The sequence below is a fragment of the Dendrobates tinctorius genome, unplaced genomic scaffold (assembly GCF_039654945.1).
Source record: "Dendrobates tinctorius isolate UK_male_01 unplaced genomic scaffold, ASM3965494v1 ptg000102l, whole genome shotgun sequence".
Lineage (NCBI taxonomy): Eukaryota > Metazoa > Chordata > Amphibia > Anura > Dendrobatidae > Dendrobates > Dendrobates tinctorius.
Window position 1 is genome coordinate 40,856,278 of NW_027361770.1, and position 27,198 is coordinate 40,883,475.

A 27,198-nucleotide genomic window follows, 5' to 3' on the forward strand; every position below is an offset into this window, starting at 1 on the left:
CAGTAGGCCAGCATTTCGAATTTTGAAATCATTTTTCAAGCTGGTGTTATAAAGTATTCTAGTTAACTAAGATAATGACTTTTGGGTTTTCATTGGCTGTAATAATCAACATTGACAGAAATAAACACTTGAAATACAGTAGATTACTCTGTTTGTAATGACTATCTACTATATGAGTTTCACTTTTTGAATTGAAGAACTGAAATAAATTAATTTTTTGATCATATTCTAATTTTGTGAGAAATACCTGTAAGTCTGTAATAAACTGGATGTCACTACGGATCCAAGACAGACCAAGAAGTAAAGGTTTACTTATAGGGAATTTTCTCTCCATGCAGGGAGGAGCAGTGGGGGGTTAAATTTGACAGAGTAAACAGTAAAACATCAAAATAGAGTAAAGAAAGCTATTTAACAGTTATGCAGCATTGAAATGGTTAAACTGGGAGTATTATATCTTATCAGTCCGGGGAAAGCTTAATTGAAGGGTCTCCTCTCACGTTGGCACTTACAACAGCGGCGCTTGCAGTCTCTGTAGTCTGTCTTCTGCACGAAGTTGGAACTTCAGGGGTTAAAGCAAGGAGCAGGGAGACACTGCGGACCTGAGTCTCCCCTGCTCTGAGTCTCTATATGATACCCCGACTCTTTCCACAGGAACGATATTGTGCACACTGGGAAGTCTCTCTGCCACACTCAGGGGCTCCGGCTTGTCACTGTGGTCACCGGAACTGCGCGCTCGGGTCACTGTCTCTGCAGTGTCAGCGAGGAAGTCTCCTCTGCTCACGGAGGCTACCGAGTACACGTACTCACATACAGCACTCTCAACGTCTTATCCTACAGTCCAAGTGCTCTGACGGGGAGTTCTCTCTCTCTGGGAGCGCAGTGCTGGAGCCTGCTCTCCGTCTGGCACGCTCAGCTCTGTCTCTAGCGCACTCTGCTCTGTGTCTGGCGCGCTCTGCTTTCGCGCACTCTGCCTGCATAGCTTCCGGTCCACCGCCCCTTCCCTTTCCTCATTACCCCCAACAGTCACATGGTGCAGTCGGTCCAGGCCAGAAAGTCTTCACCCCGGCAACCCTGCTACTCGGCTAGTTGGTTCTGGACATGGAGCATGGGAGGTAAACCCTTTTGGGCTCTTCTTCCTCTTCACCCTCTTACAAGTCCATCGAGGTCCACCTATTATCCTGCAATTGTGATCCAGCAATAAACAAAAAAAAATAGGTTGAACTTTTGAAGCTACCAATATTTCTGTTAATTACTAATAAAATGTCATCTGATGTACAATTCTAGACAAACACTTATGTAGCTAAACACATAGAAAATCATACCATACAGGTCTTTTATTACCGTATTTTGTGGATTATAAGACACTTCGGATTATAATACGCACCCCAAATTTTGAGGGGAAAAATAGGAAAAAAACTTTTTTTTAATAAAATGGTGGTGCTTCTTATAATCCATGTGTCTTATTGCTTACTGGGGGAGGTGGCTGCGGTGAAGCAGGGTCCCAGGGTCGCTGCTGGAGGAGGCAAGAGTGGAGCGCTGCTGCAGACCGCAGGCTGGGATGAGGGGGTGTTTGGAAGTACGTTGCGCCACTGTGGGTGTCTGGTGCTGCGGGTGTACAGTGCTGCGGGTGCTCTGCCAACATTTTGTGAAAGGCCAGAGCCCCCGCAGTTTCATGGTTTCCTATGCGGTGGACTCCGGGAAAATGGCTGCTGGGGGCGGTGCATGCACAGATGGAGATCTCGGCACCAAGATCTCTGGAGATGAGATGTCAGTGCTGATCACTGATAGTACTGAAGGTAAAGATGCCGGAGCCACCACCCTTGCCTTATCTCCTGAATCAGCCCTCCGTCTGTTCCCTTCCCCCACCCAGGGAAGAGAGGAGCTGCCGTGCACCGCAATGCACCAACCCGAAGTACAAGGCAACACAAACAAGGGGTAACTTAAAATACCAGGCATGCAAATATTCACTCACATACAACAGAGGAATGCACCGGTGAGTGCAGGATGGGTAGAAACCAAAATAGGAGGGAAGGGAATTATCATACTTACAAACCCAAACAACAGTCACAAATAACTCCTCCAAACTCCTTCTCATATAAGCACCAAAATACACCTCTCCTCCTAGCCATGCAGCATAAACTAGCTCTGACATGTGTTTGAATCAGGACCCAGATTATATAGAGGATAGGAGTGGCTAACCGAGCTCAACTGAGAGCTCAGACTCCCAGAGCTTCCAACATGGCCAATTAAACTCTGTTCTGCCAAAATAAATAAGCACCATTTCAAAAGAACGTGAAGTGCTTCCTTTCAATGCATTAGTAGGAGCAATCGGAAGCTGCGGTCTTCTGGCTCCTCTCTGTGGCGGTAACCCCATGATACCATCATTAGGTTGGAAAAAAGGAAGAAATCCATCAGATTGCAGAAATGTCAGAAGTGGCCAAATCAACAGTTTGGCACAATCCAAAAAAAAAGTGCACTGACGAACTTGGGAGCTCAAATATAATATGATTGGCCCCAATCTCTATCCTGGCATGCAGGGACCCCATCTCCATCCTAGTATGCATAGCCCCATCCTTATCCTGGTATGCATAGCCCCATCCTTATCGTGGTATGATTGGCCCCATCCTTATCCTGGTGTGCATGGCCTTCATCCTTATACTGGTATGCATGGTCCCATCCTTATCATCATATGCATAGCCCCATCCTTATTCTGATATGCATGACCCATCTTCAAGGTATGCATGGCCCCATCTTTATCCTAGTATGCATGGCCCCATCCTTATCCTAATATGCATGGCCCCATCCTATGCATGGCCCCATCCTTATCCTGCTATGGTTGGCCCCAATCCCTATCGTAATATGCAGGGACCCCATCTCTGTCCTAGTATACATGTCCCCATCCTTATCCTGGTATGATTGGCCCCCATACCCATCCTGGTATGAGTGGCCCCCAGCAGAAAAAAAACATTCTTACCTTCCCTGTGCGCCCTCACAGAGTCCGGCTCAAGTGCCAATAGATGCTTTATGCTTGTAAGCAGCACATGGCAGTGACGCCATGCAAGTGGAATGCAGTGAATATTCATTGTGTTAAGTAGCCCGCATACTCTTAAGCCAGGCTGCTGTGGATAACACTGTGCTCGTTATTAAAGAGAAATGAATATTCACTCCTTTCCACACCCATGGGAGTGGAATGCAATGAATATTCGTTTTTCTTTAGCAGTGGGCACAGGAGTTAGCTGAAACAGCCGGCTACTGCCTCCTGTGACCCACTGCTCCGCCGCTGCCGCTCCACCACCACAGCCAGATTAGGGACATCCGGACTATAAGACACACCCCCATTTTCCTCCACATTTTTGGAGGAAAAAATTGCGTCTTCTGCCTCCTGTGACCTGCTGCCCCGCCGCTGCTGCTCCCCCACCTCCCCATCACAGCCAGATTAGGAACATCCAGACTATAAGACACCCCCCATTTTCCTCCACAATTTTGGAGGAAAAAAGTACGCCTTATAGTTCGAAAAATACGGTATGTCCACCATAAAGAGAAAACTTCATGAGAGCCTATAGAGGGTTCAGCACAAGGTGAAAATCATTAATCAGCCTTAAAATGAAAAGGCCAGATTAGACATAAAAAAAATCCAAAGAAGCCAGCCCAGTTCTGTAAAGCATTCTTTAGACAGATACAACTAAGAACAATTTGTACTAGAATGATGGGAAGAAGAAAGAATGGAGAAGGCTTGGTTCGGCTAGTGATCCAAAGCACAGCATATCCTCTGTAAAATATGGGTAGAGACAGTGTGATGGCATGCATGGCTCCCAATGGCACTGGGTCACTAGTGTTTATTGAGGATGTGAATGAAGACAGAAGCAGCCAATTGAATTCTGAAGTGTACAGGGCTATAGTTTCTGCTCAGATTCAACTAAATACAGCATGGTTGATTTTTCAGTCCATCACAGTACACATGGATGAAGACCCAACCCAAAACATACTGCAAAAGCAACCCTGGAGTTTTTATGGCAAAGAAGTGGAATATTCTGCAATGGCAGGGTCAGTCACCAGATTTCCACCCCATCGAAAATGCATTTCACATGCATAAGACAGAACTCAAAACAGAAAGACACACAAACAAGCAAGAACTGAAGCCAACTACAGTAAAGACCTGGCAAAGCATCACAAAGGAGAAAACCTAGAGTTTGGCAACGTCCATGGCTTCCAGACTTCATGCGGTCATTGCCTGCAAATGTCTCTCTACAAAGTATTAAAAATGGCCATTTTATTTATGGTAAAATTAATTTGTCCAATTACTTTGAGCTGCTGAAATGAGGAGGCTTTGTAGAAAATTGGTTGCAATTTCAAAATGTTTCACAGGATATTTTTGTTCTATCCTTTTATTTAACAAGAAAGTCTTCACTTTAATTGTTTCTCAGTTGTTTCATTTTAAATAAAAAATAGTGGCATGTAGAGCCAATATCACGATGATCAGGTAACTGTCCAAATATTTCTGGACCTAACATTATTTATGAATCCTTGATTTATCTATTTCAAGTTTTAAAAGACTGCGGTGTGCATTTCCTTGGGTTAAATAGGCATCATTTAATGAAGAGTTTACTATGTCCCTCTGCATTTCACCTGACATTTCATTTTCCTCTGTGACTGCAATAGAAGTTAAAAATTAATATAAACCTTCTCGTCATAACGCTGCAAATTTTAATCTCATTACCTATTAAACGGCCGACCCATTTAGATTTAAAATTTTCACACTTTCTATCAATATAGAACATTTTAGGATTCACGTTATTATGTCTCTTTGCCTCTTTTATCTGTTTTTCTTTTACTTTTTTTCCTTATAGCTTTATAGTTATTCTTGATTGTTTTTGTGTTTTTAGTAGTTTAAATACTTTCGTTTTTGCATTTATGGCCCCATGACATGTTTATTTATCCACATAGGTTTTCTCCTGTTTTTACGCTTTTTATTCCCATGATGAAAAATACGTGAAAATTAAAAAGGTTGCTGAGCTAATATTAGGTACAAAAAGATTGGTAAAAGAAACTGAATATTTTTTGGCCACCTGGTAAAATAAAGTCAAATGGAATTGAATGTCATAATCTAATAATTCCACTAGAAAGGAACGTTTGTATGAATTTACTATAAATTACAAAGTTATTAAGCTGCAAACATGAAGATCGGGGTATCTTATGTTCATGTAAAATGGAGCTTTGGTTGATAAGATGAAGCTGTGACGGCTAACTTTGAGATAAAAAAGCATAATCGTACAGTGCCAGGAATAACACATAATTATTGTTTAATAAACCTACCTTCTCTTATCGATACACAGTGAACAATCCAGAATGAAACAGATAAGAGTCAGCAGGGCTGAATAGGAAATGAAAAACCCACTTAAGAAGCAGAGGTTTTCCAGATTATTTATGTCATGGAGGACAGCTGAATGACAGATGAGCTATAGGGAATTGAAGAAATCTTCAAAAAAGTAGCAAGGTTACAAAAAAAAGATAATGAAATGTGTAAAGCAGAAAATAGCAATACCTTTCGATTAGTTTGTATCAGTTACAAAATATGTAAGATAGTATCAAGGCTTTTACCAGTATGAGGAGATTAAAAACAGATACAAGAAGAACAGTAAGAAGCAAATAATGAAAAGGGGGGAAAAAGGAAAACGTAAAAAAAAATGCTAGGATGGTTCCATTTGGGAAATAGAGGGTTATGGTATTTACTGTTAGGTGAATAAACTATACAGCATTCCTTTAAGATATCAATATAATCTGTAGAGTTTATCAACAGTTATATGAGAGTAAATGATATTTCTACATGAAATATTAATGTGAGATAGTGACTGGCAAAACGATTGGGGTCAGATATTTTTTTCCCAGAACTCAGATTTTGTGATTGAAAAGGTTTTGTGATGGTTCAGGAATATGTTGAGTTTTGAAAACTGTGATCTTTAGTAGTCTAGAAAAGGAAAGGGCTAGCAAATAGTAGTAATTTGCCACGTGACTTGCTGACAATTCTGCAGATTAACACACAAAACAGTGTCCGTTAACAATCACGTTAATAAGTCAGGACTATATTACTGCAACAGGGAAAAAGAGACTGGCCGGTATTAGTTGGTATAAAAAGAGGGGCATCGGGAGAGCAGTATGGTAATTATTGCTTATTTTTTATTTTATTTTTTACAGAATGTGCATATTGTAAAGAACATTCTAAAATCAATTTTGCTATAGTCATAACTTTAATTTCTGTTGTGATTTTAATAAATTAACTTTGTTCAACCCAAGAGGAAAGTATCCCTATTTAGGGTACAACCATAACACATTACAATAGTAAGAAAAGAAAATTGCATAAAAAGTGCATCAAAGATGTGGGTTTGTGTAGGAGAAGAAGCCAGTTGAATTGGGCAAGAATTTTAATTGTAATCCATTTGAGAAAAATACCATTGCATCCAAAGATTAGAGGTATGACTCGGAGAAGCCTAGTTTCATATGATGAGCAGATGGCTACCAGTTAATCTAATTTACAGGCAATGAACTATTTAACCTTCCTGGCCATTTCCTCACATCACTTAACCATGCAGCCATTAACATTGCATTTGTCTAATGAACTGGAGGGGTAAAGGCTACAAACCTGAGAGCATAAAAATACGACTGGCTTTTACAAGCACTGAAATTTTTATATTTCAAGGAGTATACCCATCTCCATTATTCTATCCCAATATCTAGTAGGTGTAATATGTCCCATTCCTCATGTGTAGGCATTGCAGGACCTTAGGCATCCATGGTTATGTCCACTGATGAAGTGACAGTTAGCTAGTTGCAAGTGGTCGTAACCATGGATGCCTAAGGTCCTGCAATGCCTACACATGAGGAATGGGACATAGCAAATAAAAAAAACTGTACTACATTTAGAATTGGAGGTATTTGCTACTATTATTATTATTACATCTACTACATATTGGGATAGGATCTACTACATATTGGGATAGGATCTTGGAGATGGGAATACCCTTTCAAGGTTAACAGGATTCTATGGCCCCCCAACTAAAATTGAACTACTTTAAAATTATACAGGATCTGTACATTATAGTAAATTTGTTGTACAGGAAAACTGTTTTATTAGATATACAAATGATGGGGCTTCAGTGCACTCTTGGCATGGCCAAGGGCTCTATGCACCATTTCGCCCCCTGAATTACCATCCTCTGTCCCTCCCATTATGGTGATTGACAGTGCTTGCTTCGAAGCACTGTCTGATCTCAATTTCCAGTTCTGCGCACACTGACACAGCATGGGCTGAGTTCTCATCCCCTCCTCCTGTGTGCAGCAGGTGCTCGCTGCATACAGGATCCCAAAGTAGCAGTGACCAGTGCTGACAGGAGATGAAGAAAGTTTGCGCCTGTGCTTGGCCCCTGCATGTTAGTGTACGGGAGCTCTCATCTGCCTTTCCTGTTTGTAGTGGCAGCTTGATGCAAATGGTATCACATGGCAGAATGCAGCTACTATATACAGGAGAGGGGTTGAGAGTGTGTACACAATAACATTGTGCACATTTTTATTTCAGTCTACTTTCAGCAACTACATACAGGAGAGGGAGATGAGAGGATTTGGCCCCTGCACATAGTGGAGCTGTGCGCTCATGGTCCATGCAATGTGAGCATGTGCAGGGCTTGGAATTTAGATCAGGCAGAGCTCTGAAGCAGATGTTGTTAATTACCATAAGGGGAGGGGAGGAGGAAGGTAAAGGCCCCGTCACACTAAGCGATATTGCTAGCAATATCGCTAAAGCGTCACCGATTTTGTGACGTAGCAGCGATATTGCTAGCGATATCGCTATGTGTGATACTTACCTCCGACCGGCTCCCCCGCTGGTTATCGCTGATCGCGCGAGAACGTCCTGGGTTGTTTCTCGGCGGCGGCTTCCTGCTGGGCTTCCTGCTGGCGCCGACGAGCGACGCGTGGACGCGGGCGGGAGGACGTCATCATCGCCGTGTCTGACAGGTAAGTAACGACCGCTGCTGCGTCGCTACATCGCTAGTGAGATCTGCCTGTTTGGCAGCTCACTAGCGACCACTTAGCGATGCAGTAGCGATCCTGTCCGGGTCATATCGTTGTCGGGATCGCTGGTGCATCGCTAAGTGTGACGGGGCCTTAATTGAGGGGGCAGAAAAGTGCGCAAAGCCCTTAGCCATGCCTAGAGTGCACCGTAGTACCATCATTTACATGTGTAATAAAACTGCTTTTCTATACAACACTATTAACAACAACAACAATACTAAAACCTAACGTAGCAGTATGATTTTTTAGGGGCTAGGTCATATATGAACAGTTAAATAGTTTTAAGGATAACTCCCTTTATACTTTAAATGAGTTGTCCCTTTCAGACATTGTTCTTTCTGCAGGTTGTTAAAAAACAACAAACTGCGCTATATTCACCTTTCCTGTATTCACCACTGCTCCCAGTGTCTGGCATTTGCTTTGGCATTAAAGTCACATTGATAGTAGAGCAGCCAATCAGTGGATGCAATGGCTCTGCCAGTGTTGTTGAAACTCTCGCTTCAGAGCCGCCGAGCTCAGTGGTTTGCTGGCACGCTGTCGTCATAAGGTCACTACTGAAGCCAATGACGGACACTGCATGGTTTGGTGAGTACTGCGTGGTTTGTCTTTTGTTAACATACTGCAATGGGTGTAGAACATTGTTTGAAAAGGGACAACCCCTTTAACCCCTTTCTGACCTTGGACGTACTATTCCGTCCATGTGCCCTGGGACTTAATGCCCATGGACAGAATAGTACATCATACACAATCAGCCATGCTCACGGGGGGAGCGTGGCTGATCGCGGCCGGGTGTCAGCTGATTCTCACAGTTGACACCTGGAACTAAGTGCCAGGAGTGGTCACGGACAAACACGATCGCAGTGTTCCAGTGGCATACAGAAGCATTGCGCAGGGAGGGGGCTCTCTGTGTGCTTCCCTCAGAACAATGCGATGTGAGTGTTTCCATGGAGACCCCTAGCTCCAAGATGGCCGCTGGGTCCTGCAGTGACGTGGCTTGTCAGTGTCTGCTGAGAGCAGGCATCGGCAAGCCTCCTTCACTGCCTGTCAGATCGCTGATCTGACACAGCGCTGTGCAAAGTGTCAGATCAGCGATCTGACATGATATAATGATATCCCATCCTGGAACAATGTAATAAAGAAAAAAAAATAACATGTGAAAAAATATTTTTTAAAAATTCCTAAATAAAGAAAAAAAATGTTTTCCCAATAAATACATTTCTTTATGCAAATGAAAAAAACAATAAAACTACACATATTTAGTATCGCCGCGTCCATAACAACCCGACCTATAAAACTGTCCCACTAGTTAACCCCTTTAGTGAACCTCAGAAAAAAACAAGGCAAAAAAAATGCTTTATCATCATACCGCTGAACAAAAAGTGGAATAACACGTGATTAAAAAGACGGATATAAATAAACGTGGTACCGCTGAAAATGCCATCTTTTCCTGCAAAAAATGAGCCGCCATACAGCATCATAAAGCGATCCAAAAATAATTATTTATTATATAAAATAGTCTTTATTGTATAAAAGCGCCAAAACATGAAAAAAATTATATAAATGAGGTATCGCTGTAATCATACTGACCCGAAGAATAAAGATGCTTTATCAATTTTACCACACGTGGAATGGTATAAACGCTCCCTAAAAGAAATTCATGAATTGCTGGTTTTTGTTCTGCCTCCCAAAAATCGTAATAAAAAGCAATAAAAAAATGTCATGTGCACGAAATGGTACCAATAAAATCGCCAACTCGTCCCGCAAAAACAAGACCTCACATGACTCTGTGAGCCAAAATATGGAAAAATTATAGCTCTCAAAATGTGGTGATGCAAAAATCATTTTAAACCCCACTATAAATAGTAAATCAAATCCCCCTTTATCACCCCCTTAGGGAAAAATAATAAAATAAAAAAAGTATTTATTTCCATTTTTCTGTTAGGGTTAGGTGTAGGGATAGGGTTAGGGTTGGGGCTAAAGTTAAGGTTGGGGCTAAAGTTATGGTTAGGGTTTGGATTAGGGTTAGGGCTTGGATTAGGGTTAGAATTAGGGTGTCATGTCCGCCATGTCTGCTATGTCTGTTTTGTCTCAAGAACTCCTGGATCAATGTGCATGCGCATATCTTGTCTGCTATCCTGCTTGTTCCCTAGAGCAGTGTGCACACTCACCTCATGTCTGAGCTGCAGGATGCCTGCGTTTCTGCTCTGTCTTCTGTGATCTTCTCGTCATGTCTAGAATCTCTGATCAGGTGTCCCTGTCTGGATCCTGCACTGTCTGGTTCTGCAATCATCTCGTCATGTCTGGAACGCTGATCATGTGACCTTTCCTAGGATCCTGCACTGTCTGGTTTGGCAGTCGTCTCGTCATGTCTGGAACTCTGATCATGTGACCTGTCTAGGTTTCAGCACTGATTCTGCAGTCGTCTCGTCATGTCTGGAACTCTGATCATGTGACTACGCTGTTATCCTGTGGATCTGAACCCGGAAGTGCTCCCCTGGTCCTGACCTGGAAGAGGAGGTGCTATGCCTTATATCAGGCCGCCCCTTCCTATGCTCAGGGCCTGAGTATTGTGTGGTGTCCCTGCATGGCTGCTTGGTCTGTGGGGTGCTCCCTCTATTCTGTGCCCTTGCAATCTGCTCTGTCGTGCGTCTCTGCACATGCTCCATGCTCGTATTCCGTCTCTGGTCTTGTGTCTTGTCTAGTGTTTGTCCTTCGTGCCATGTCTTGTCCCTGCTCTGCTTTGCCTTGTAGTCCTTGTTTGCTCTGATTCTGTTTCGTGTTTCTGTCCTTGTTTCATGTCTCGCTCTGCTTTGTGGCTTCAGGTACCCTGCCTCTGTACCATGTCCCTGACGTGTCTCCTCACACATGCAGGCCTCCGCTCTGAACCTCTCCCTGACGTGTCTCCTTACACGTGCAGGCCTCCGTCTCTGTACCATGTCCCTGACGTGTCTCCTCACACATGCAGGCCTCCGCTCTGAACCTCTCCCTGACGTGTCTCCTTACACGTGCAGGCCTCTGTCTCTGTCCCTGGCGTGTCCTTACACGTGCAGGCCTCCGTCTCTGTACCCTGCCCTGACGTGTCTCCCTACACGTGCAGGCCTTCGTCTCTGAACCTGGCCCTGACGTGTCTCCCTACACATGCAGGCCTCTGCTCTGAACCTCTCCCTGGCGTGTCTCTACACGTGCAGGCCTCGCTCTGTACCCTGTCTAGTCCCAAGGTCCTCCCTTGGCCCGGCTCTGGGCTTTGGCCTACGCTCCGCTGCTAGACTGTCCCTGTCCCTGGCGTGTCTCTACACGTGCAGGCCTCCGCTCTGAATCTCTCCCTGGCGTGTCTCTACACGTGCAGGCCTTGCTCTGTACCTTGTCTAGTCCCAAGGCCCTGCCTTGGCCAGGCTCTGGGCTTCGGCCTATGCTCCGCTGCTATACTGTCCCTGTCCCTGGCATGCCCTCCGCATGCGCAGGTCTCTGCCTCGTTCTTTGTCTTGTCCCTGTTTCGTGCGCTCTTGCACATTTCGTACTAGGCTTTGCCATGCTTTCTCGCATGTGGCTCTGTCCTGTACCCTTTGCCTAGCTCTGCCTTGTGACTCCGTGCCTCTGTGCACATGCCTGGTCGCCTGTGCCTACCTGGTGTGCCTCAGCCGTGCCGCCTCTAGCCGTGCTCGCCTGTGTGCCCCAGCCATGCCCCGTCCAGTGCTATAGTGGTCTGGCTGCGTGGCCCCGCAGTGGTGCCACCTCTAGTCATGCCCGCTTGCAACTGCCATCATTGGTACCACCTGCCGGTGCTCCCAGCCATGGTCTCTGTGCTTCCTTGCACTCACGCTGGTTCTCTCTCTGTGCCTTTTCGTGCTACTCTTGCGCAAAGCCTTTGTCTCTTTTGCTCTTCTCTGTTCCCTAGTTTGGCTGCCAGATTCCATAACCTGCTGACCGCTGCCAGAGGTCCGGACCTAGATGACTGCGGCCTGATGTCCGGAGCTGATGTCCGTAGCCAGATACCTGGACCCTGTTGGTCGATGCCAGCATTTGGATTCCGATGCCACCGTACTCTGTGCCTCTCCCTGGCATGCCCCTTGGCATGCGCAGGCCACCGTCCTGTGAACCTGACCCATCCCTGGCATGCCCCTTGGCATGCACAGGCCACCGTCCTGTGAACCTGACCCTTCCCTGGCATGCCCCTTGGCATGCGCAGGTCTCTGTTCTGTGAACCTGATCCTGGCGTGTCCGTTGACACGCACCATGTCATTAACCCTGTCTTGTTTCCTTGCATGGAACCCTGGCTGACTTCTGGATGTCTGGATCCTGCCGATCACCCTCTGAGCTACAGGCCCGGATGCCCTGGTGGATCGTGGACTGTTGTCCGGAGTCCGATGTCCGCATACCATCTGCACGTTCCATGCTTGGACCTCGGCGTGCCATTGCACACACCCTGTTCCACGAACTCTGTGTGTTCACGTTTGCTCCTGTTGCACCCTGAAGAGTTCCTCAAGTCTTGGACCTCGGCGTGCTCTTGCACGCACCTTGCCTTATGTTCTGTGTGTCCACGTTTTGCACCTGTTGTACCTGAAGTCTTCCTTAATGAAGTTTCTTTGAATTAACGACTCATCTTGCCTTGTTTTGTTTCCCTGAGCCGGCCGTCTGGTCCAGTTGCCGTGGTGGCTCACCCCCTTGGTCTTGCTCCTGACACTCCCTGTATAGGGGGTGGTTCTCATTAGGTCAGCTCGCCCTAGGTGGGTGGGTGCCACGGCCCAGAGGGTCCACTCTTTCAAGAAAGAAACGACTCAGTGTAAGCTGACACTCGTCACATAGGGTTAGGGTTGGGATTAGGGTTAGGGCTGGGATTAGGGTTAGGGGTGTGTTAGGGTTAGGTTTGTGATTAGGGATATGGCTAGGGCTGGGATTAGGGTTAGGGGTGTATTGGGGTTAGGGATGGAGTTTGAATTGGAGGGTTTCCACTGTTTAGGCACATCATGGGCTCTCCAAATGTGACATGGCATCCGATCTCCATTCCAGCCAATTCTGCGTTGAAAAAGTCAATGGTTCTCCTTTCCTTCCGAGCTCTGCTGTGCGCCCAAACAGTGATTTACCCCGACATATAGGGTATCCTCGTGCTCAGGACAAATTGCACAACAACTTTTGGGGTCCAATTTCTCCTGTTACCCTTATGAAAATAAAATATTGGGGATGAAAAAATAATTTTTGTAAAAAATATGATTTTTTATTTTTATGGCTGTACGTTATAAACTTCTGGGAAGCACTTGGGGGTTCAAAGTACTCACCACTAGTGTTGAGCATTCCGATACCGCAAGTATCGGGTATCGGCCGATACTTGCTGTATCGGAATTCCGATACCGACTTCCGATATTTTTTCAATATCGGAAGTCGGCATCGGAATCGGAAGTTCAAAGTTGATTGACAGCCTGACGTCATCATGATGCGCGGTGTGTGCGCATCATGATGCGCTGTCATTTCGGGCCTTCCGGGGGTCTCTGCCGGCCTGCCGGGGGGCTGTGTCGGCCTGCCGGGGGGCTGTGTGGACTGCCCGGGGTCTGTACCGGCCTGCCGGGGGGCTGTGCCGGCCTGCCGGTGGTCTGTGCACCCTGTGGGGGTCTGTACCGGCCTGCCTGGGGGCTGTGCCGGCCTGCCGGGGGGCTGTGCTGATGTCCGGGGGTCTGTGCAAGCATCGTCCGATGGGACTACAAGTCCCATCTGGCGATGCCTGCTACCATGACAGTGATTGACACATTAGCCAATGATGGGACAGTAGTAGTCCCATCATCCGGCTAATGTGTTAAATGTTAAAAAAAAAAAAAAAAAAATACTACATACATACTACATGCATGCTACATACATACTACATGCTACATACATACTACATACATACTACATATATACTACATGCATGCTACATACATACTACATATATACTACATGCATGCTACATACATACTGCATGCTACATACATACTACATACATACTACATACATACTACATACATGCTACATACATACTACATATATACTACATGCATGCTACATACATACTACATACATACTACATGCTACATACATACTACATACATACTACATACATACTACATATATACTACATGCATGCTACATACATACTGCATGCTACATACATACTACATACATACTACATGCATGCTACATACATACTACATGCTACATACATACTACATACATACTACATACATACTACATACATACCACATATATACTACATACATACTACATACATACTACATACATAACACATATATACTACATACATACTACATACATACTACATACATACTACATATATACTACATATATACTACATGCATGCTACATACATACTACATACATACTACATGCTACATATATACTACATACATACTACATACATACTACATGCATGCTACATACATACTACATGCTACATACATACTACATATATACTACATGCATGCTACATACATACTGCATGCTACATGCATGCTACATACATACTACATACATACTACATGCTACATACATACCACATATATACTACATACATACTACATACAATACATTCATACAATACATACATAGACATACAGTACATATAACATAGAGTAACATACTTACCAATACTTGTCACATTGTTCCCCGAAGCCATTGTCTTTTACGGAATAAATATTAACATAACAAACCACAAAAATACTCACCCACGATCCGAAGCAGTCCACGAGTGTGTCCCACGACGATCTTGGGTAGAGAACTGCAGCATCAGCTGTTGCTGCCGTTCTCTACGGGCTGCAGGAATCCAATGACGGAAGGTAGGTATCCTTCCGCACTGTATTCCTCCGCCACTTAAAAAAAAAGTCCCTAGTCTCACTTTATGCCATTGCTGTGTGGGAAATTCTGCCAAAAAGTCCAGCATGCTTGAGTCCAGCTCTCAGCAACCAAGTCCAGCATTTTGAGTGCAGCTCTACACCACAGCTGCCACTCCACCAATCCATGCACGAACTCCTTGCTGACACCATAACTGCGACTCCACCATGCCATGCCAGCACTCCTTGCAGACACCATAGTTGACACTCCAGGAATCTCACTGAGCTGCCCATGACTCTCCTTTAGCTCCATCCTTCAACCAGGCTTGCTTGCAAATGAATACTTTATCATCACCCGTGATTAACACACCTGATACTCTCTTATAGAGCACTCACACCTGTAACATAATTATGTGCACAAACTAAGGTAACCAGAGTGTAATGACCCTAATGGCCACCGGGGGGAAAACTACAACTGAAATCACCACAGTGCAATGACCCTAATGGCCACCAGGGGCAAAACCACCTTTTGGCACACAGCCAAAGGGAAAAAAAAGTTACTTTGTGCATTTACTCTGTCAGATCCAACCTGGATCATGACATTATCCCTTAATAAGCCTAACTTTTACTAAAATAATGCCTTTTTTGGTGGTGTGAATCAACTTGCATTCCAAATGGAAGGTATATACAAAATTGAATGAGTCAAAATAGTTTAACCCTTTAATGTTGTATCTATGAGTCATGCTTGGAAACTGTATATAAAACAATAGATACGTTTTGAGCCTGCTTATCAGAAAATAGTTTTTTAGCAATAACAGAAAAAAACAAGATGATCAATGGTCTTATGTTTAACTCACCATTTAATGTGAATTTTACTTTATGTAAACTGATTCTGCAGTTGTACTGACTGTAAATTGGGGCAATGTTACATGTCTATCCAAAACATTAAGGTAACATAGAGGTTGGGAGTTTCTACAACTGGGAAACAATGCAATGCTAAAGAACTGTCTTTTCACAGTGGTACAAATTGAACTGAAATTATTGTTTGTTGAAAATGCACATTCAATGAAAAATTGCAATTTTAACTCTGTAACATCCAGTGGCACGTTCATTTATGAAAAGCACCCGTGTAGTCAAAATGTTCTTTACACAGTTGGATGGGAGCAGTTCTAGAGTCAGTTTCTGTTGTACTTGTACTTTAGCAGCTTTGCAAATGCAAAATGTTGACCCCAAACTATTCCAGCAATATAACTATGCCAATTGGTGTTCTTTCTATTCTGCTGTATGCCCAAACAGTAGGGTATGACGTAAATAAGGTATTGCCATACTTGGAAGATATTATAAAACAAAATGCAGGGTACTTTTTCTGAAAAATAAACTACAATCAAATGTTTATAAAATAATGACTGTTGTGAGTTCATTTTCCCCTTCGTCACTGAGGTCTGGTGAACTCCCTATTCTGGTAAAGGAAGGTAATGAGCCTGATTATCAGGCACCTGAGCCTAATGAGGATGACTGGCTGAGTGGAGTCACGGACTGGATATAAGGCTGCCGACGCCCTTCTGCCCTGCAGGTGATTTCTCTGTGGACTTCTAGGACACCAGTCTGATTCTTGCTCCTCTAAAGCTAAGTTTCTGTTTTGCCTGTTAGCATTTGTTTTTTGTTTTTGTTTTCCTTGCTTTTCTGGATTCTGCCATTCCCTGCTGGGGTGAGCTGAATTTCCTTTTGCCTGTTGCTCTGTCTTCAGAATATTCCTGAGTACTGACATAGCTTTTTTGAAGCCTAGCGTCTTCAGGGCCTTTTTCACTGTCAGTCTGTTGGCTCTTATTTTTATAGGGTTTTTCACGGATTGCAGACAGCAGCCTTCCTGTCCTTTCCTATCTAGTTAGCTTGGGCCCCGTCTTTGCTCAGTCTATCTTTCTGTCTGTGTTAGTGTTTTCATCTTGCTTCACCGTCATTATATGTTGGGGGCTGCCTATTGCTTTGGGGTCTGCTCTGGGGCAGTTTAGATTTCCCCTTTCTTTCTTTAGGCCTATTTAATTCTCCGGCTGTGATCGAGGGGTCTAGGGCATCGTAGGAACCCCCCACGGCTACTGTTAGTTGTTGTGGATAGGATCAGGGGTCTGCAATCCGATAGCTGCCAACCTCTCTGGTTTTCTGGACTTAGCTAGCATTTCTGTTTTTGCCTCCTACGGTGACTCAATCATAACAAATGACATATTTCAATTTCATGGCCAAAAGTTATAAAAATCTATGAAACACCATTGAGGTAAAAGTGCTCATTGTATCGCTTTTTCTTGCTTGATTTCTGTGTTTTGACAACTCAAGTCTGCAGTAAGAAGAAAGCCGATCAAATGCCTCCTCATCGTTTTTACGTGTGTCTCATTGAATTACTTCCTGGATAATCCATTCTGAATGTATAATCTGTCCAAGCCAGAATTGAAAATACTAAAAGAATATCTAGACGAAAATTTAGAGAAAAGTTTCATTAAACCTACTTCTTTGCCAGCAGTAGCACCCTTGTTTTTTGTAGAAAAGAAGGACTCAACCCTGCGGCCATATATTGATTATAGAGAAATAAATAAAATTACCATTAAAAATTGCTACCCACTCCCCTTAATCCCTGAGATGCTGGAGAGACTGCGTTCTGCCAGAATTTTTAACAAACTCGATCTAAGAGGGGCTTATAATCTCATACGAATCCTCCCGGAAGATGAGTGTAAAACTGCCGTTAGAACTCAATTAAGGACATTTTAAATATCTGGTTATGCCTTTCAGCCTCAGCAACGCCCCTGCCACCTTTGAGCACTTCATTAATCATGGTTTTCAAGATTTCTTGGACTGATTTGTTGTTGATTATCTTGATGACATTCTTATATTTTCAGATTCCTTGGAGGAGCATCACAGACATGTCCAGTTAGTCCTGTAATATGCAAATTGCCTCTTCAGAAAGAGAGAGGATTTTTACACTACAGCGCCACCTATTGGTAGTAGCGATCCTACAAGTCACAATCAACCCTTTAATGAGTCTTGTAATATGACTTAGGATAACAGCCAAATCAGGATCTCAATTTGCAGACACGGTGTTTCGGGCTATTGGCCCTCGTCAGTGCAAATTTAATGTGCAAATTGCCTCTTCAGAAAGAAAGAGAACTTTTACTCTACAGCGCCACCTATTGGTAGTAGCGATCCTACAAGTCACAATCAACTCTTTAACGAGTCTTGTAATATGACTTAGGAAAACAGCCAACTACCAATAGGTGGCACTGTAGAGTAAAAGTCCTCTTTCTTTCTGAAGAGGCAATTTGCATATTAAATTTCCCAGAGGAGCATTGCACGGCGAATAGGCCTCCTTACCTTGACAAGCCAGAGCTGGTATGTCACTCTCCACAAGGAGAAACCTTACCCCTTAGTCCTCAGTCCAGAGCCTCTCACCTAGCCAAATCAGATCTCATACTTTGCACTGACGAGGGCCAATAGCCCGAAACACCGTGTCTGCAAATTGCGATTGTGATTTGGCTGTTATCCTAAGTCATATTACAAGACTCATTAAAAAGTTGATTGTGACTTGTAGGATTGCTACTACCAACAGGTGGCGCTGTAGAGTAAAAGTCCTCTTTCTTTCTGAAGAGGCAATTTGCATATTAAATTTCCCAGAGGAGCATTGCATGGCGAATAAGCCTCCTTACCTTAACAAGCCAGAGCTGGTATGTCACTCTCCACAAGGAGAAACCTTACCCCTTAGGCTTCAGTTAGTCCTGGAAATCCATCTCTATATCATACGCAAAAAATGTTTATTTAAACAAACCAGAACTCAATTTATCACTGATCCACACTATAGGAAAATAAAAGAGCAGAATAGGGTCTTATCTGGTGGATAACTCAGGAACAATATTCCAAATGTACTCACTTGCTATGTGAGAAATATCCCCTGAGGAAGACGTTTCAACCCCTTTACATGGTTTGCACGTTCATGACCGGGCCAATTTTTACAATTCTGACCACTGTCCATTTATGAGATAATAACTCTGAAACACTTCCATGGATCCCGGTGATTCTGACACGTTTTTCTCGTGACATATTGTACTTCATGAGAGTGGTAAAATTTCATTGATATAACTTGCATTTATTTGTGAAAAGAAATGGAAATTTGGCAAAAATTTTGAAAATTTCGCAATTTTCCAACTTTGAAATTTTATGCCCTTAAATCGCAGAGATATGACACACAAAAACTTAAGTAACATTTCACATATGTTTACTTTACATCAGCACAATTTTGGAACCAAATTTTTTTTTTGTTAGGAAGTTATAAGGGTTAAAAGTTGATCAGCGATTTCTCATTTTTGCAACACCATTTTATTTTTACGGACCACATCACATTTGAAGTCACTTACAGGAGTCTATAAGATAGAAAATACCCAAAAGTGACACCATTCTAAAAACTGCACCCCTCAAGGTGCTCAAAACCACATTCAAAAAGTTTATTAACCCTTCAGGTGCTTCACAGGAATTTTTTGAATGTTTAAAAAAAATGAACATTTGACTTTTTTTCACAAAAAATTATTAAGGTCCGATATTTTTTATTTTATCAAGGGTAACAGGAGAAATTGGACTGCAAAAGTTATTGTGCAATTTGTCCTGAGTACGCTGATACCTGATATGTGGGGAGGAACCACTGTTTAGGCGCATGGCAGAGCTCAGAAAGGAAGGCGCACCATTTGACTTTTTTAGCTGGAATTGAGATTGGAAGCCATGTCGCGTTTAGAAAGCCCCTGATGTGCCAAAACAGTGGAAACCCCCACAAATGACACCATTGTGGAAACTTGACCTCCAAAGGAACTTATCTAGATATGTGGTGAGAACTTTGAACCCACAAGGGCTTCACAGAAGTTTATAACGCCCGGGCGTGAAAATAAAAAAATCATATTTTTTCCACAAACATGAACTTTTAGTCTCCAACTTTTTTATTTTCCCAAGGTTAACAGGAGAAAATGGACCCCAAAGTTGTTTTGCAATTTGTCCTGAGTAGGCTGATACCCCATATGTGTGGGTAAAACACTGTTTGGGCGCATGGCAAAGCTTGGAAGGGAAGGAGCACCATTTGACTTTTTCAACGCAGAATTGGCTGGAATTGAGATCAGACGCCATGCTTCGTTTGGAGAGCACCTGATGTGCCCAAACAGTGGAAAACCCCGAATTCTAACTCCAACCCTAACCCCAACACACCCCTAACCCTAATCTCAGCCCTAACCCTAGCCGTAACCCTAGCCCTAACCCTAGCCCTAGCCATAACTCTAAGCCTAGCCCTAACCCTAATGGGAAAATGGAAATAAATACATTTTATTTTTTTATTTTATAATTTTTCCCTAACTAAGGGGGTGATAACGGGGGGTTTGATTTACTATTTATGGTGGGCTTTTATGTTTGGCAGCTGTCATATGCTAAAAGACGCTTTTTATTGTAAAAACAGTTTTTGCATCATCACATTTTGAGAGCTATAATTTTTCCATATGTTGACCCACGAAGTCATATGGGGTCTTATTTTTTGCGAGACGAGTTGACGTTTTTATTGGCACCATTTATGGGTACGTGACATTTTTTGATCGCTTTTTATGCCGATTTTTGGGACGCAGAATGAACAAAAACCAGCATTTCAAGAATTTCTTTTGGTGGGTGCGTTTACACCGTTCCACATGCGGTAAAATTGATAAAGCGGTTTTGTTCTTCGGGTCAGTATGATTACATCAATACCTCATTTATGTCATTTTTTATGTTTTGGTGCTTTTATGCAAGGAAAATAATTTTATATAAAAAATAATTATTTTTGCATCTCTTTATTCTGCGAACTATAACTTTTTTATCTTTTCGATGATGATGCTGTGTGGTGGCTCATTTTTTGCGGGACAAGATGACATTTTCAGCGGTACCATGGTTATTTATATTCGTCTTTTTGATCGCGCGTTATTGCACTTTTTGTTCGGCGGTATGATAATAAAGCATTATTTTTTGCTTTGTTTATTACTTTTATTTTTTAAGGGGTTAGCTAAAGGGGTTAATTAATGAGACAGTTTTATAGGGCGGGTCGTTACGGACGCTGCGATACTAAATATGTGTGTTTTTATTGGTTTTTTTTATTTCCAAAAAATGAATTTATTAGGGAATTTTTTTTTTTTTTTTAATTTATTTAGCGACGATTTTTTATAAATTATTTTTACACTTTTTTTTTACTTTATTAGGGGGGGACATCTCTGTCATGTGTCAGATCGCTGATCTGACACATCACACAGCGCTGTGACAGATCAGCGATCTGACACAGGCGCTGCACAAGGCTTCCTCATGCCTGCACTCTGCAGGCAGTGAGGAAGCCGCCTCCCTGCAGGCCTCCGAAGGTCCCCGCCGCCATATTTGATCTGTGGACCTGCAGCGAAGGAGGCCCCCGCAGCAGCGCTGCACATCGCACTGCTGTGGGGGTCTCAGGGAAGCAAGGAGGGAGTCCCCTCCCTGCCGATGCTTCCCTAAACCCCGATACACTGCGATCGTGTTTGATTACAGTGTGCCAGGGGTTAACGTGCCAGGGGTGGTCCATGACCGCCCCTGACACATAGTGCCGGGTGTCAGCTGTGATAATCAGCTGACACCCGGCCCCGATCAGTGGCGCTCCCCCCCGAGAACGCCGCTGATCGCTATGACGTACTATCCCATCCATGGGCATAGGGGCCCAGGTCCCATGGACGGGATAGTACGTCAGATGTCAGGAAGGGGGTTAAACTTTGAAACACATTGGGATAATGAATAAACCATCATCTCCTTTATGAATAATTGATCTTGAGTCATAATTTGGCAGCGCATTAAATCCACAAAATCTCCATTATTTAAAAGAACTTAATTCATGGTATATATCTTGTCCCCAGAAGGTCTGAGCATGGATCACAGCAAAATCAGAGCGGTAGTTGATTGGCCTAACCCAAGAAATTTAAAAGACTCTCAGTGCTTTACAGGATTTGCAAATTTCTACGGAAGATTCAATAAAAACTTTTCAAAAGTCATTTTACCAATTGCTTCATTCACAAAGAAAACAAAAATGTTTTTCAGGTCTCTAGAGGCTCAAGTGGCTTTCGACAATCTAAAGACACTTTTTACTTCCACGCCATAGTCCATCCAAATCCTGAACTGCTGTTTGTAGTCAAAGTAGATGCCTCAGGATCTGTGGTGGGAGCCGTGTTGTCACAGCGAGTTGGAGACAAAATGACACTTCATCCATGTGCATTCGTTTCTCATACCATGTCATCTGCAGGAAGGAACTATGACAGTAGAAATAAAGAACTTTTAGCTATTAAATTCGCCTTTTCTGAATGGAGACATCTTTTGGAAGGGGCCAATCATCCGATGACTGTTCTTACTGACCATAAAAATGTAGAATTTTTCCATACAGCTGAGAGGTTGGCTGCAAGACAAGTATGTTGAGCATTATAATTTCTTAGCGGCCTGGTTCAAGAAATGGCAAGGCTGATGCTCTGTCCAGGATATTTACTGAACCTAAATCTCAGGAGATGTCTAACCCTGACTGTACCATTCTATGTCCAAAAATTTTGGGGGGAATACTGGACTCCAAAGAATTTTTAATGAAACTTAAAGATGGATGTCAAACTGATTTTTTCTAATCATCCTTCAAAAGACATAGATCTTTCTTTTCTAAGCAAGGGTTTTGGATGCAGAATCACCAAATTTATGTCCCCGAATTTGCTCGACTTGAAGTCCTCAAACTTGTCCATGATTCTAAACTTGTAGGACACCATGGAGTCATGAAAATGCAAGAACTACTGTTTCGTTCATTTTGGTGGCCTAACTGTAGGAAGTGTTAGGGCTGGCGGAACGCACCAAATAATAAAATAATAGTAAGGTTCGTTCGCAGCCCGGGGTCCACCGTGCAGGGTGGTAAACTGCTGCTTAGTAATGGCGGAAGTATAAAGCGGTATACAAAAGGCCGTACGTGGGTTAACATCACCCAGTGTGAACAGGGCAAACTCTGTTGCCTCACAGAGCTGCACTACCGCAGAACATAAATGCCGGAGCCTGTTTAGCTCACAGAGCTCGGCAACGGAGCGCACAGAATGTGGTCACAGAACTCTGCCCCAAGGACACGGGGTCAGAGTCCCTCTAGACCTTCTGAGCGCGCGGCCTCGCACCTGCGGACGCCACTATAGACGCTGACTATGGTGGAGTGTTGAGCACGTGCACCGTGGTGTGCAGAGCCACCGGTGGACACTGATGCCAGTCTCAGACTCTGACTCTACCTACACCTAAGCCTGGGCGCTTAACAGGCTAGTCTGCACAACACATGCGTACCAAGGGTAGGGGTTTCTTAATGAGTCATTCACCAGAGACATTCATACATGCATACAACACTCACTCCACATAGTCTGGTAATGCATTCTATACTAGCGCATGGCCGAGCGACCATGCAAACCTTTTATAGCAGAGTCCTTCCGGGACCTTCCTGATGGTCCAATCTGAGCTGGAGAAGGACCTGAGCATGTGACCTCCGATCTCCAATGAGAGATTGTCCCATGGGCATGCTCAGTGGACCGAAAGGAGGACTTAGTCCCTGGAGTAGCTCGCTGCTGACCAGCATGCGTTGCTATAGCTGAACCAGAGGTGGCAGCAGCAACCAAACCCACAGAGCTGGTCTGAGCAGAGCGCCAGGATCGACGAGACTGCTGAGCAGCCTCCTCTGCGGCTGGAGAGGAATGGGAGACTGCCGAATGCAAGGCTCGGGATTCCTGCTGTGCCGCGGCAGGAACCTGACGTCTAACAGGAAGATTGTGAGAAAATATGTTTCCTCCTGTTTAAAATGTGCACGGATCAAGACACCATGATCTTCTCTAGGACTCCTTCAACCTCTTCCAGTTCCATCCAGGCCTTGGGGATCAATCTCAATGGATTTTACCATGGGCCTACCTTCATCTAAAGAAATGACTGTTATCCTTGTTGTTGTGTATCGCCTCACAAAGATGGCCCATTTTATTCCAATTAAAGGGATTCCTACTGCTGAACAAACTGCACAATTAATAGTCAAAGAGATATTTAAGCTTCATGGATTTCTTAACAATGTAATTTCTGATAGAGGTGTTCAGTTTACATCAAGATTTTGGAAAAGCCTTCCTTCCAACCTCAATCCAATGGCCACACTGAAAGAACTAACCAAACCCTTGGTGCAATACCTGTACTGTTTTATTTCTTACCTACAGAATGACTGGGTGGACTATTTACCAACAGCAGAATTTGCTTATTATAACTCCAAACACAGTTCTACATCCCAAAATCCATTTTTTGCTAACTATGGCTTGCATCCAGCATTTATTCCTAAATTTCCATTTAGTACTTTGGTTCCCGCTGTTACAAACAGACTTACAGAGTTGCAGAAAGCTCAAAAAGAACTGACTGAGCTGTTACAAAAGGCCCAAGAAGATTACAAAGAATCAGCAGATAAACATCGCAAAGTCCCTCCTTCCCTTCAGGTCGGTGACAAGGTTTGGGTTTCTAGAAAAAAAATCTGAAAACGAACGTACCATCTTCTAAATTGACTATCCCTGACTACTCTACATGCTGTTCCTTTAAAATACAATGCTGCTCCTGTGCACCGACTCCTTGACTATCCCCTAACTATGCGACCTGCCACTGCTGCCTCTAGTGGTTGCAATACCCCCACTCCAACTCAGGTCAGTCCTTAACAATGAGCTTATTTGCTGAATTGATCAACTATCACCCAGATAGCAGTTTTCACGCAAGACAGAGGCAAATCTGTGATGAAACCCATGGACAAATGAGTCCATGGTCTTTCTGGAATTGGCAATGGAGCCAATTACCCAGCTGGCCAGCTATGATTAGCAATAGCTTTCAGTGTAGCAGTAACCCCAGGATGACCACTCAAAAATGATTCATGAAATTACTGTAACACCTGCAATCTTAGGTACACGGGCACAAATAATTTGGACTTTCAGTAGTGGAAGGGGCCAACAACTTGACTTTCACGGATCTCCTCTTCCAATTCCGAGGTTACCATAGAAACTACAGTACACTGAGGAATAATGGAGAATGGAAGTTCTGGAGGAGAAAATGAATCAAGACTACAAGATCATTTGTCAGCTTTCACATTATTAGACCCTGGATTGAATGTAGTTGAAATATTAACCTAGAGAAAAACAAGGACCATCTGGTCTGTCTAGGAGTCAACCTTTTAGCTGATTCAATGTAAGCTAGATTCTTGTGATCAGTGACCACAGTAACTGGTTGAACCGCCCCCTCCAAAAAATGCCTCCTTTCCTCAAAGGCCAGTTTGACAACAAGTAATTCATGGTTCTCAACATCATAATTTCTTCCCGCTGGCGAAAATGTTTTAGAAAATAAGCACACGAACGCAGGTTAGTCAGAGTTTTGGGCTTCTGTGATAAAACTGCCCCTACTCAGACCTCCGAAATATCCACCTCCACATGAAAGGTTCTTGGAGATCAGTTTGGATCAGAATGGCAGTAAATATGAAACACTTTTAATTTTTTGATAGCACCCGGCAACCAAACCTTGAAATTCACCACCTTATGTGTAATGTCAGTAAGTGGTTTAGCATTCTGAAAAAAACCTGTGATAAATTTCCTATTATAGTTGTCGAATCTCAGAAAACGCTGCAAAGCCATAAATTCATAGACTGTAAGCTTGCGAGCAGGGCCCTCATAGCTCTTGGTATCTGTTATGATCTATGTGTTTAATTGTTGCGCTGTAATGTCTATTGTCTGTACAAGTCCCCTCTGAAATGTAAAGTGCTGCGGAATATGTCGGCACTATAGAAATAAAATTATTATTATTATTATTATTATTAAGATCACGAGGTTGAACCCAATCACTTATGACATGCACCTTCTTAGTGTCCATCTTAAACCCTTCTGCTGACAAAATAAACCCCAGAAATGAAATTTCCTGAACAGAAAAAACGCATTTCTCTAATGTAACAAACAAAGAGTTCTTCCTCAATCTCTGTAATACAATACAGACGTGTTCCTGGTGAGAATCCAAATCTGGCAAGAAAATTAGACTATCATCTATGTAAATCACAACATATCTTCCAATGCAATCAGAGAATATATACAGGTGCATCTCACAAAATTAGAATATCATCAAAAAATTAATTTATTTAAATTCTTCAATACAAAAAGTGAAACTCATATATTAGATAGAGTCATTACAAACATAGTAATCTATTTCAAGTGTTTATTTCTGTTAATGTTGATGATTATGGCTTACAGCCAATGAAAACCCAAAAGTCATTATCTCAGTAAATTAGAATACTTTATAACACCAGCTTGAAAAAATGATTTTAAAAATCCGACATGTTGGCCTACTGAAATGTATGTTCAGTAAATGCTCTCAATACTTGGTCGGGGCTCCTTTTGCATCAATTACTGCATCAATGCGGCGTGACATGGAGGTGATCAGCAGACAGAAGCATGAAGTACTCTAAAATTTCCTGGTAGACCGCTGTGCTGACTTTGGTCTTGATAATGTAAGGGGTGAAGCACAAGAAGACTCAGAGAGAGGTTACCTTCTCCGATCCTGATCTGGAACCACTTGGCCAGACAGCAGGCTTGCTAGGGGGAAGACTTTCTGCCCTGGACGTGCTGGGCCATGTGATTGCTGGGAGGCGATAGGAACAGGAAGGAGGGCAGCCTGAGAGCGCGCGAAGCTCAGAGCAGCGTGTGCAGGGGACAGGGCAGGTTGCAGCTGCACGTAGGGGAGAAGAGAGAACTCCAGTTCAGAGGACAAATCCAGGGGGACTGTGCAGAGAGACTGCATCTTGTGAGTATGTGAGACCACAGTCTGCAGTGAATGGAGAGGTGCGCTCTGATCCCCCTGCAGAGACAGTGACCCCTATGTGTAGCCTCGGTACCTGCGGTGTTGGTGAAGAGACCCTGACTCCTGTTGAGATTCTTATAGAGACACAGAGCCCTTGATTCCTGCGGAGAGACTGTTTAGTTTTGCAGCTTAGACTCAGAGCAGGGGACACCCGGAATTCCTTGTGTTCCCCCTGCCTTTCTTCATTAACCCCCGAGACCCCTGTTGTGGGTCTTTAGAGACTGCAGAGTCTACAGCGACTAGTGAGACGACAAGTGACACTGCTGACGGCGCCGATGCGGGAGAAGACGACCCTACAAGCAAGTACTCAGCAGACTGATAAATTCCAAGAACATCTGTTTCTAACTGTTATTCTTTTTGACTGTTTGATATACTGCTTTAAAACCAGTTTAACCCCCACTGCTTTCTCTCTGCG

At 43.5% G+C, this 27,198-nt stretch overlaps 1 long non-coding RNA gene across 1 annotated transcript in view; it reads right to left on the reverse strand.

The window, feature by feature from the left end:
* Positions 1 to 284: 284 nt before the first annotated feature.
* LOC141099820 (uncharacterized) overlaps positions 285 to 27,198 on the reverse strand; it is a 59,592-nt gene continuing 32,678 nt past the window's right edge. Inside the window, exon 3 of the long non-coding RNA XR_012234536.1 lies at positions 285 to 1,178. This is a non-coding gene — a long non-coding RNA (uncharacterized lncRNA). The remainder of the gene's footprint in view (positions 1,179 to 27,198) is intronic.